Here is an 11,453-nt window from a genome sequence, read left to right on the forward strand (position 1 = left end):
GTGACAAGCAGACATGCATTAGGAGTGGTATAGTGTAAGGTAGACAGGCATTAGGAGTGGTAATGTCAGGGAGACAGGCGTTAGGAGTGGTAGTGACAGGGAGAAATGCATTAGGAGTAGAAGTGACAGAGAGAAAGGCATTAGGAGTGGTAGAGTCACAAACACAGGCATTAGGAGTGGTAGTGTCAGTGAGATTGGAATTAGGAGTGGTAGTGTCAGGGAGACAGGCATTAGGAGTGGTAGTGTCAGCGAGAAAGGCATTAGGAGTGGTAGTGTCAGAGAGACAGGCGTTAGGAGTGGTAGTGACAGGGTAAAGGCATTAGGAGCGGTAGTGACAGGGAGACAGGCATTAGGAGTGGTAGTAACAGGTAGAGAGGTGCTAGGAGTGGTAGTGACAAGCAGACATGCATTAGGAGTGTTATAGTGTAAGGTAGACAGGCATTAGGAGTGGTAATGTCAGGGAGACAGGCGTTAGGAGTGGTAGTGACAGGGAGAAAGGCTTCAGGTGTGGTAGTGTCATCGAAACAGGCATTAGGAGTGGTAGTGACATGGAGAAATGCATTAGGAGTAGAAGTGACAGAGAGAAAGGCATTAGGAGTGGTAGAGTCACAAACACAGGCATTAGGAGTGGTAGTGTCAGTGAGATTGGAATTAGGAGTGGTAGTGTCAGGGAGACAGGCATTAGGAGTGGTAGTGTCAGCGAGAAAGGCATTAGGAGTGGTAGTGTCAGAGAGACAGGCGTTAGGAGTGGTAGTGACAGGGAGACATGCATAAGGAGTGGTAGTGACAGAGAGACAGGCATTAGGAGTGGTAGTGACAGGGCTAAATGCATTAGGAGTAGTTGTGACAGAAAGACAAGCATTCAGAGTGGTAGTGACAGGGTTAAAGGCACTAGGAGTGGTAGTGACAACTATTAGGAAGGGTAGTGTCAGGGAGACAGGCATAAGGAGTGGTAGTGACAGTGGGTCAGGCATTAGAAGTGGTAGTGACAGGTTGTAAGGCATTAGAAGTGGTAGTGACAGGGAAACAATTATTAGGAGTGGTAGTGACAGGATGAAAGGCATTAGGAGTGGTAGTGACAGGGAGACAGGCATAAGGAGTGGTAGTGACAGGGTTAAAGGCATTAGGAGTGGTAGTGACAGGCATTAGGAGTGGTAGTGTCAGGGAGACAGGCATAAGCAGTGGTAGTGACAGTGGGTCAGGCATTAGAAGTGGTAGTGACAGGTTGAAAGGCATTAGAAATGGAAGTGATAGGGAGACAAGTATTAGGAGTGGTAGTGACAGAGTGAAAGGCATTAGGAGTGGTAGTGAGAGGGAGACAGGCATTAGGAGTGGTAGTGACAGATTAAAGGCATTAGGAGTGGTAGTGACAGGGTTAAAGGCATTAGGAGTGGTAGTGACAGGGAGACAGGCATTAGGAGTGGTAGTGTCAGGGAGATAGGCATTAGGAGTGGTAGTGACAGGTTTAAAGGCATTAGAAATGGTAGTGACAGGGAGATAAGTATTGGGAGTGGTAGTGACAGGGTGAAAGACATTAGGAGTAGTAGTGACAGGGAGACAGGCTTTAGGAGTGGTAGTGACAGGGTTAAAGGCATTATGAGTGGTAGTGACAGGGAGACAGGCATTAGGAGTGGTAGTGTCAGGGAGATAAGTATTAGGAGTGGTAGTGACAGGGTGAAAGGCATTAGGAGTAGTAGTGAAAGGGAGACAGGCTTTAGGAGTGGTAGTGACAGATTAAAGGCATTAGGAGTGGTAGTGACAGGGTTAAAGTCATTAGGAGTGGTAGTGACAGGGAGACAGGCATTAGGAGTGGTAGTGTCAGGGAGACAGGCATTAGGAGTAGTAGTGACAGAGAGACATGCATAAGGAGTGGTAGTGACAGGGCTAAAGGCATTAGGAGTGGTAGTAACAGGGAGACAGGCATTAGGAGTGGTAGTAACAGGGATACAAGCATTAGGAGTGTTAGTGACAGGGTTAAATGCATTAGGAGTGGTAGTGACAGGGAGGCAGGCATAAGGAGTCGTAGTGACAGTGAGACAGTTATTAGGAGTGGTAGTGACAGGTTTAAAGGCATTAGGAGTGGTAGTGACAGGGAGACAGGCATTAGGAGTGGTAGTGACAGTGAGACAATCATTAGGAGTGGTAGTGACAGGTTGAAATAAGGCATTAAGGGTGGTAGTGACAGGGAGACAGGCATGAGGAGTGGTAGTGACAGGGAAACAGGCATTAGGAGTGGTAATGACAGGGAGACAAGCATTAGGAGTGGTAGTGACAGGGAGACAGGCATTAGGAATGGTAGTGACAGGGAGACAGGCATTAGGAGTGATAGTGACAGGGAGACAGGCATTAGGAGTGATAGTGACAGGGAGACAAGCATTAGGAGTGGTAGTAACAGGGAGACAAGTATTAGGAGTGATAGTGACAGGGTTAAAGGCATTAGGAGCAGTGACGTGCGGTGAGGTCAGAGGCTGGTGAGGCACTAGATATGATATGCTGGAGAAACACATATACCGCGGGCCACAAGTACCCCCAACAGGGCAGGTTTTAATTATAGCTGAACCAGTGCATAGATGAAATTATCAACTGATGGGTGAGATCAGGTTAGTAACCATGGTGTTACTGATCAGCTGATTAATTAACCTGTGCACTGGTTCAGCTATAATGAAAACCTTGCCTGTTGGAGGTAATTGAGAACCACGGTTAAGATACATCGCACTAAAGCACTTGAATACAATATATACATAAATACATGTCAGCCTGTTAACTACTTAAGGCTTAGTACACTGACTCAACCAGGGGCCTCTGCAAACATCTTATTAGGGGAGAGGGTAAATTTAAAAAAAATAAATGTAAGACTTGATTTCAAATATTGCAATGTTTCTTCAAGTCTGTAAATTAACTACAGTGATTACATGTATCTCGCTGTATTATAGTGTTTATTGGATTACATATTACAAAGCAGGTCATCATCCTCTATTACCTATCTTGTCTCCTGTGTTTAAACCCCTGTGTCTTGCTCTTTCCATCTTTCTTAGTTTTTCCTCTATTATATTTTATCTGCTGCTGTACAGTCACCTGATTTTTTTCTTCCTTGGACTTTTCCTTTAGTACTTATATTAACCCTGTCCCTTTCTGCCCTGAGCGTCTAGATTTCTGCCCTTTGCCATCTCATTGTCTGTAGAATAGGAAGGAATAATCAATAACTGAATAGTAGTTACTTTAATTAGAACATTTAAGCAAGAGTAGGGCGGGCTTTATTATTTGAGTAAAAACATGCGTTTTTGCACACTTACATATATTCGCCTAGATTTATAGTTCTGTGTTAGCCGTCAAAAGCAGCGTTAAGGGGTCCTAACGCTGCTTTTGGCTGCCCACTGGTATTTAGAGTCAAGCAGGAAAGGGTCTAACGCTCACTCTCAAGCCACGACTTTTCCATACCACAGATCCCCTTACGCCAATTGCGTATCCTATCTTTTCAATGGGATTCTTCCTAACGCTGGTATTTAGAGTCTTGGCTGAAGTGGGCAGTAGACCCTCTACCGACAAGACTCCAGCCGCAAAAATAAGTCAGTAGTTAAGAGCTTTATGGACTTACGCCAGTTTATAAAGCTCTTAACTACTGTGCTCTAAAGTACACTAACACCCATAAACTACCTATGTACCCCTAAACCGAGGTCCCCCCCACATCGCCTCCACTATAAGAAATATTTTAACCCCTAATCTGCCGACCGCACACTGGCGCCACCTACATTATCCCTATGAACCCCTAATCTGCTGCCCCTAACATCACCGACACCTACATAATAAACCCCTAATCTGCCCCCCCCAACGTCACCGCCACCTAACTACACTTATTAACCACTAATATGCCAACCGGACCTCGCCGCTACTCTAATAAATGAATTAACCCCTAAAGCTAAGTCTAACCCTAACCCTAACACCCCCCTAAGTTAAATATAATTTTAATCTAACAAAATAAATTAACTCTTATTAACTAAAGTATTCATATTTAAAACTAAATACTTACCTGTAAAATAAACCCTAATATAGCTACAATATAACGAATAATTATATTGTAGTTATTTTAGGATTTATATTTATTTTACAGGCAACTTTGTATTTATTTTAACTAGGTACACTAGCTATTAAATAGTTATTAACTATGTAATAGCTACCTAGTTAAAATAATTACAAAATTACCTGTAAAATAAATCCTAACCTAAGTTACAATTAAACCTAACACTACACTATCAATAAATTAATAAAATAAATTACCTACAATTACATACAATTAACTAAACTAAACTAAATTACAAAAAAAACAAAAAAACACTAAATTACAAAAAATAAAAAAAGATTACAAAAATATTAGGCTAATTACACCTACTCTAAGCCCCCTAATAAAATAAAAAAGCCCCCCAAAATAATAAAGGTCCCTACCCTATTCTAAATTAAAAAGTAACCAGCTATTTTATCAGCCCTTAAAAGGGCTTTTTGCGGGGCATGCCCCTAAGTAATCAGCTCTTTTGCCTGTAAAAAAAAATACAACCCCCCAACATTAAAACCCACCACCCACATACCCCTACTCTAACCCAAACCCCCCTTAAATAAACCTAACACTACCCCCCTGAAGATCTCCGTACCTTGAGTCGTGTTCACCCAACCGGGCACCGATAGACCAAAAGAGGACATCCGGAGCGGCAGAAGTCTTCATCCTATCCGGGCAGAAGAGGACATCCGGACCGGCAGACATCTTCATCCAAGCGGCATCTTCTATCTTCATCCATCCGACGAGGAGCGGCTCCATCTTCAAGACCTCCGGCGTGGAACATCCTTCTTCACCGACGACTAGATGACGAATTACGGTTCCTTTAAATGACGTCATCCAAGATGGCATCCCTCGAATTCCGATTGGCTGATAAGATTCTGTCAGCCAATCGGAATTAAGGTAGGAAAAATCTGATTGGCTGATTAAATCAGCCAATCAGATTCAAGTTCAATCCGATTGGCTGATCCGATCAGTCAATCAGATTGAGCTCGCATTCTATTGACTGTTCCGATCAGCCAATAGAATGCAAGCTCAATCTGATTGGCTGATTGGATCAGCCAATCAGATTTTTCCTACCTTCATTCCGATTGGCTGATAGAATCCAATCGGAATTCGAGGGACGCCATTTAAAGGAACCGTCATTCGTCATCTAGTCGTCAGTGAAGAAGGATGTTCTGCGCCGGAGGTCTTGAAGATGGAGCCGCTCCTCATCGGATGGATGAAGATAGAAAATGCCGCTTGGATGAAGATGTCTGCCGCTCCGGATGTCCTCTTTTGGTCCATCAGTGCCCAGCTGGGTGAATACGACTCAAGGTAGGGAGATCTTCAGGGGGGTAGTGTTAGGTTTATTTAAGGGGGGTTTGGGTTAGAGTAGGGGTATGTGGGTGGTGGTTTTAATGTTGGGGGGGTTGTATTTTTTTTACAGGCAAAAGAGCTGATTACTTAGGGGCAGGTAGGGACCTTTATTATTTTGAGGGGCTTTTTTATTTTATTAGCGGGATTAGAGTCGGTGTAATTAGCCTAATATTCTTGTAATCTTTTTTTATTTTTTGTAATTTAGTGTTTTTTTTTTTTTGTAATTTAGTTTATTTTATTTAATTGTATGTATAGGTAATTTATTTTATTCATTTATTGATAGTGTAGTGTTAGGTTTAATTGTAACTTAGGTTAGGATTTTTTTTACAGGTAATTTTGTAATTATTTTTTAGGTAGCTATTTAATAGTTAATAAATATTTAATAGCTATTGTACCTAATTAAAATAAATACAAAGTTGCCTGTAAAATAAATATAAATCCTAAAATAGCTACAATATAATTATTCGTTATATTGTAGCTATATTAGGGTTTATTTTACAGGTAAGTATTTAGTTTTAAATAGGAATACTTTAGTTAATAAGAGTTATATATTATATATATGTATAGTAAAGGTATTAACCCCTAAACCTAAGTCTAAACCTAACCCTAACATCCCCCTAACTTAAATATAATTTAAATTAAACAAAATAAATTTAACATAATTAAATAAATTAATCCTATTTAAAAATAAATATTTACCTATAAAATGAACCCTAAACTAGCTACAATATAACTAATAGTTACATTGTAGCTAGCTTAGGATTTATATTTATTTCACAGGCAACTTTGTATTTATTTTAACTAGGTACAATAGTTATTAAATAGTTATTAACTATTTAATAACTACCTAGCTAAAATAAGTACAAAATCACCTGTAAAATAAATCCTAACCTAAGTTACAATTACACCTAACACTACACTATCATTAAACTAATTACCTAAACTACCTACAATTAATTACAATTAAATTGAATAAACTAAATTACGGAAAAAAACAAACACTAAATTACAGAAAATAAAAAAAGAATTACAAGAATTTTAAACTAATTAAACCTAATCTAATCCCCCTAATAAAATAAAAAAGCCCCTCAAAATAATAAAATTTCCCTACCCTATACTAAATTACAAATAGCCCTTAAAAGGGCCTTTTGCTGGGCATTGCCCCAAAGTAATCAGCTCTTTTACCTGTAAAAGAAAAATACAATACCCCCCAACATTAAAACCCACCACCCACACACCCCTACTCTAAAACCCACCCAATCCCCCCTTAAAAAACCTAACACTAACCCCTTGAAGATCACCCTACCTTGAGCCATCTTCACCCAGCCGGGCACAAGTGGACCTCCAGAGGGGCAGAAGTCTTCATCCGATCCGGGCAGAAGAGGTCCTCCAAGCGGCAGAAATCTTCATCCAAGCGGTATCTTCTATCTTCATCCATCTGGAGCGGGTCCATCTTCAATCCAGCCGACGCGGAGCCATCCTCTTCAAACAACGTCCTAACGAAGAATGAAGGTTCCTTTAAATGACGTCATCCAAGATGGCGTCCCTTGAATTCCGACTGGCTGATAGGATTCTATCAGCCAATCGGAATTAAGGTAGGAAAAATCCTATTGGCTGATTGGATCAGCCAATAGGATTAAGCTTGCATTCTATTGGCTGTTCCAATCAACCAATAGAATGCGACCTCAATCCTATTGGCTGATTGCATCAGCCAATAGGATTTTTCCTACCTTAATTCCGATTGGCTGATAGGATTCTATCAGCCAATCGGAATTCAAGGGATGCCATCTTGGATGATGTCATTTAAAGGAACCTTCATTCTTTGTTAGGACGTCATTTGAAGAGGATGGCTCCGCGTCGGCTGGATTGAAGATGGACCCGCTCCGGATGGATGAAGATAGAAGATGCCGCTTGGATGAAGATTTCTGCTGCTTGGAAGACCTCTTCTGGCCAGATCGGATGAAGACTTCTGCCCGGATTGGATGACCACTTGTGCCCGGATGGGTGAAGACAGCTCAAGGTAGGGAGATCTTCAGGGGGTTAGTGTTAGGTTTTTTAAGGGGGGGATTGGGTGGGTTTTAGAGTAGGGGTGTGTGGGTGGTGGGTTTTAATGTTGGGGGGGTATTGTATTTTTCTTTTACAGGTAAAAGAGCTGATTACTTTGGGCCAATGCCCCACAAAAGGCCCTTTTAAGGGCTATTTGTAATTTTGTATAGGGTAGGAAAATTTTATTATTTTGGGGGGCTTTTTTATTTTATTAGGGGGATTAGATTAGGTGTAATTAGTTTAAAATTCAAGTAATTCTTTTTTATTTTCTGTAAATTAGTGTTTTTTTTTCTTTCGTAATTTAGTTTATTTACGTTAATTTTAATTAGTTATAGTTAGTTTAAGTAATTAGTTTAATGATAATGTAGTGTTAGGTGTAATTGTAACTTAGGTTAGGATTTATTTTACAGGTAATTTTGTACTTATTTTAGCTAGGTAGTTATTAAATAGTTAATAACTATTTAATAACTATTGTACCTAGTTAAAATAAATACAAAGTTGCCTGTAAGATTAAAATAAATCATAAGCTAGCTACAATGTAACTATTAGTTATATTGTAGCTATCTTATAGTTTATTTTATAGGTAAGTATTTAGTTTTAAATAGGAATAATTTATTTAATTGTAGTTATTTTATTTAGATTTATTTAAATTATATTTAAATTAGGGGGGTGTTAGGGTTAGGTTTAGGGGTTAATAACTTTATTATAGTGGCGGTGACGTTGGCGGTGGCAGATTAGGGGTTAATTAATTTAATATAGTTGCGGTGACGTTGGGGGGCAGATTAGGGGTTAATAACTATAATGTAGGTGTCAGCGATGTTGGGGGCAGCAGATTAGGGGTTTATAAATATAATATAGGTTGCGGCGGTGTCTGGAGCGGCAGATTAGGGGTTAATAGTATAATGCAGGTGGCGACGATGTCGGGAGCGTCAGATTAGGGGTTAATAAGTGTAAGATTAGGGGTGTTTAGACTCGGGTTCATGTTAGGGTGTTAGGTGCAGACATATTTTTTATTTCCCCATAGGAATCAATGGGGCTGCGTTAGAAGCTGAACGCTGCTTTTTTGCAGGTGTTAGGCTTTTTTTCACCCAGCTCAGCCCCATTGTTTCCTATGGGGAAATCGTGCACAGGCACGTTTTGCCAGTTTACTGCTACCATAAGCAACGCTGGTATTACAGTGAGATGTGGAGCTAAATCTTGCTCTACGCTCACCTTTTTGCGGCTAACGCCAGGTTTAAAAAAACCTGTAATAACAGCGTTGGCTTAAGGTAGCATTAGAAAAAAAAGGCTCGTTAGCAACACACCCCTGTTAACGCCAAACTCGTAATCTCGTTGATACTTAGGGTAAGGAGAACTGTTTTATCTGCCTCTTGGAGAGTATCTGTGTCACATTTGCGATTAATCAATCTAGCATATTATATTTAAAAAACTTTTGGATATTTGAATGTTCTTATAATTTGATTCCTTCCTACTAGTGATGTCGCAAATCTAAAATTTTGCGTTTGTGAACTTCTGCAACTGTTCGCGAACGGGCGAACCTGGCGAACCACCATAGACTTCAATAGGCAGGCGAATTTTAAAACCCACAGGGACTCTTTCTGGCCACAATAGTGATGGAAAAGTTGTTTCAAGGGTACTAACACCTGGACTGTGGCATGCCGGAAGGGGATCCATGGCAAAACTCCCATGGAAAATTACATAGTTGATGCAGAGTCTGGTTTTAATCCATAAAGGGCATAAATCACCACCTAACATTCCTAAATTGTTTGGAATAACGTGCTTTAAAACATCAGGTATGATGTTGTATCGATCAGGTAGTGTAAGGGTTATGCCCGCTTCACAGTGACAGACCAAAACTCCCCGTTTAAAGCACCGCAAACAACTGCAAACAGTCCATTTGCACAACCGCAAACTCCCCATTTGCACAAGGTTGGACACCAAGCTAGCCATGTCCCGTTCCTTGTCCTCACTGATGTCATTGAAGGTCTCTTACTCCACCCAGCCATGTACAACACCAAGGGTCCCCGAAAGGTGACAACAAGCCCCCTGGGACGCCTGCTGTGTTTGGTCTTCCACCTCCTCAAAGCCACCTTCCTCCTCTGACTCCTTTTCTTCAGACTCCTCTCTCTGCATTGCCTCTCTCTGCGTTATTATAAGGTGTGTTAAGTAGTACTATTCCTATCAGTTTAATCCCTGTTATGTCCCCTATCAGGGGACGTGTATATGGCATCGATTTTAGGAACCGGGAGATGGAAAAAGATGCTTGGTCGGTCCTCCTACTTCAAATTTGGGGCACTGCGCGTGCAATCTAATGTGCCACCAGATAGGAGCGGTGTGTTAAGTAGTACTATTCCTATCAGTTTAATCCCTGTTATGTGCCTTTTTTTTGGTTTGGTTTTTGAAGCCACAGTGCAGCACCAGAGGCCAGAAAAATTAGGCATGTACACATGCCTGAAAAGAGAAACAGAGGTATATCCCAGCGCCAACTAAACCTTAATTGCCTGAGGCGGTGATACCTAGCTATCACCTATTTAAGAACAAATGTAAAGAGTGTGCCCAGGCGCCAACAGTTGGAGGCTAAGGTAAAAGGTACAAATTTATTAATAACAGTGACGAATTTGTTACATAAAAGTCAATAACAAAATTTATAAAAAGCTTTAAAATTTCTAAAAAAGCATGGATCTACGCTAGAATAACATAAAAGCATTAAGCCAAATCTAACACATGGTAGGTTGTATGCACTAGTTAGATTAATATATAATGGTCAATACCATTGGTGATACCTAAGGAGAAAATGCTAAAAATGCAAATACAAAATAGTGATTCTGATGTGTGTAAACAAAAAAAAAAACTCCAAAGAAACTCCACTTGGGTTCGAATGGTGATAAAAAGTGAATAGTTACTCAAAAAATGTAACAGTGTTCCAAAAAGTAAAATAGTAACAGTGATCCAAAAAGTAAAATAGTAACAGTGATCCAAAAAGTAAAATAGTCAATCCTGTGAGATATTGAAATATGAAATTGTGTAACAAAAAGTAATTAAGTGTCAGTCCTGTGACATATGTGGTCCAATGATGTCCAATATTTGCTGTGTGATGATAATACTTGTCCCTTGATGCTCAGATGCCCATGGGGACTAAGCCCCAGAAAAAATAAAAATAAAAATACAAAATGTCCAATATTTGCTGTGTGGTGATAATACTTGTCCCTTGGTGCTCAGATACCCATGGGGACTAAACCGCAGAAAAAATAAAAATAAAAATACAAAATGCAAAGGAAAACAAACAAACACGCTGCCAAACAAAAATCTGTGAAAAAAAATAAAACACAATCGACTAGATTTAGAGTTTGGCGGCCAAAGGGGTGCGTTAGCTACGCGTGCTTTTTTTCTCCCGCACCTTTTAAATACCGCTGGTATTTAGAGTTCACAGAATGGCTGGGTTTTCAGTGTGTTAGGCTCCAAAAAGGGAGCGTAGAGCATAATTTAACGCCACTACAACTCTAGATACCAGCGGTGCTTACGGACGCGGCCAACTTCAAAAACGTGCTTGTGCACGATATCCCCATAGAAAACAATGGGGCAGTTTGAGCTGAAAAAAAACCTAACACCTGCAAAAAAGCAGCGTTCAGCTCTTAACGCAGCCCCATTGTTTTCTATGGGGAAACACTTGCTACGTCTGCACCTAACACTCTAACATGTACCCCGAGTCTTAACACCCCTAACCTTACACTTATTAACCCCTAATCTGTCGCCCCCGCAATCGCTGACACCTGCCTGCATATTTTTTTTAACCCCTAATCTGCCGCTCCATATACCGCCGCTACCTACATTATCCCTATGTACCCCTAATCTTCTGCCCCTAACACCGCCGACCCCTATATTATATTTATTAAACCCTAATCTGCCCCCACAACGTCGCCGCCAGCTACCTACAATAATTAACCCCTAATCTGCTCACCGCTACTATAATAAATGTATTAACCCCTAAAGCTAAGTCTAACCC

Source organism: Bombina bombina, chromosome 6 (genome assembly GCF_027579735.1).
Source record: "Bombina bombina isolate aBomBom1 chromosome 6, aBomBom1.pri, whole genome shotgun sequence".
Classification (NCBI taxonomy): domain Eukaryota; kingdom Metazoa; phylum Chordata; class Amphibia; order Anura; family Bombinatoridae; genus Bombina; species Bombina bombina.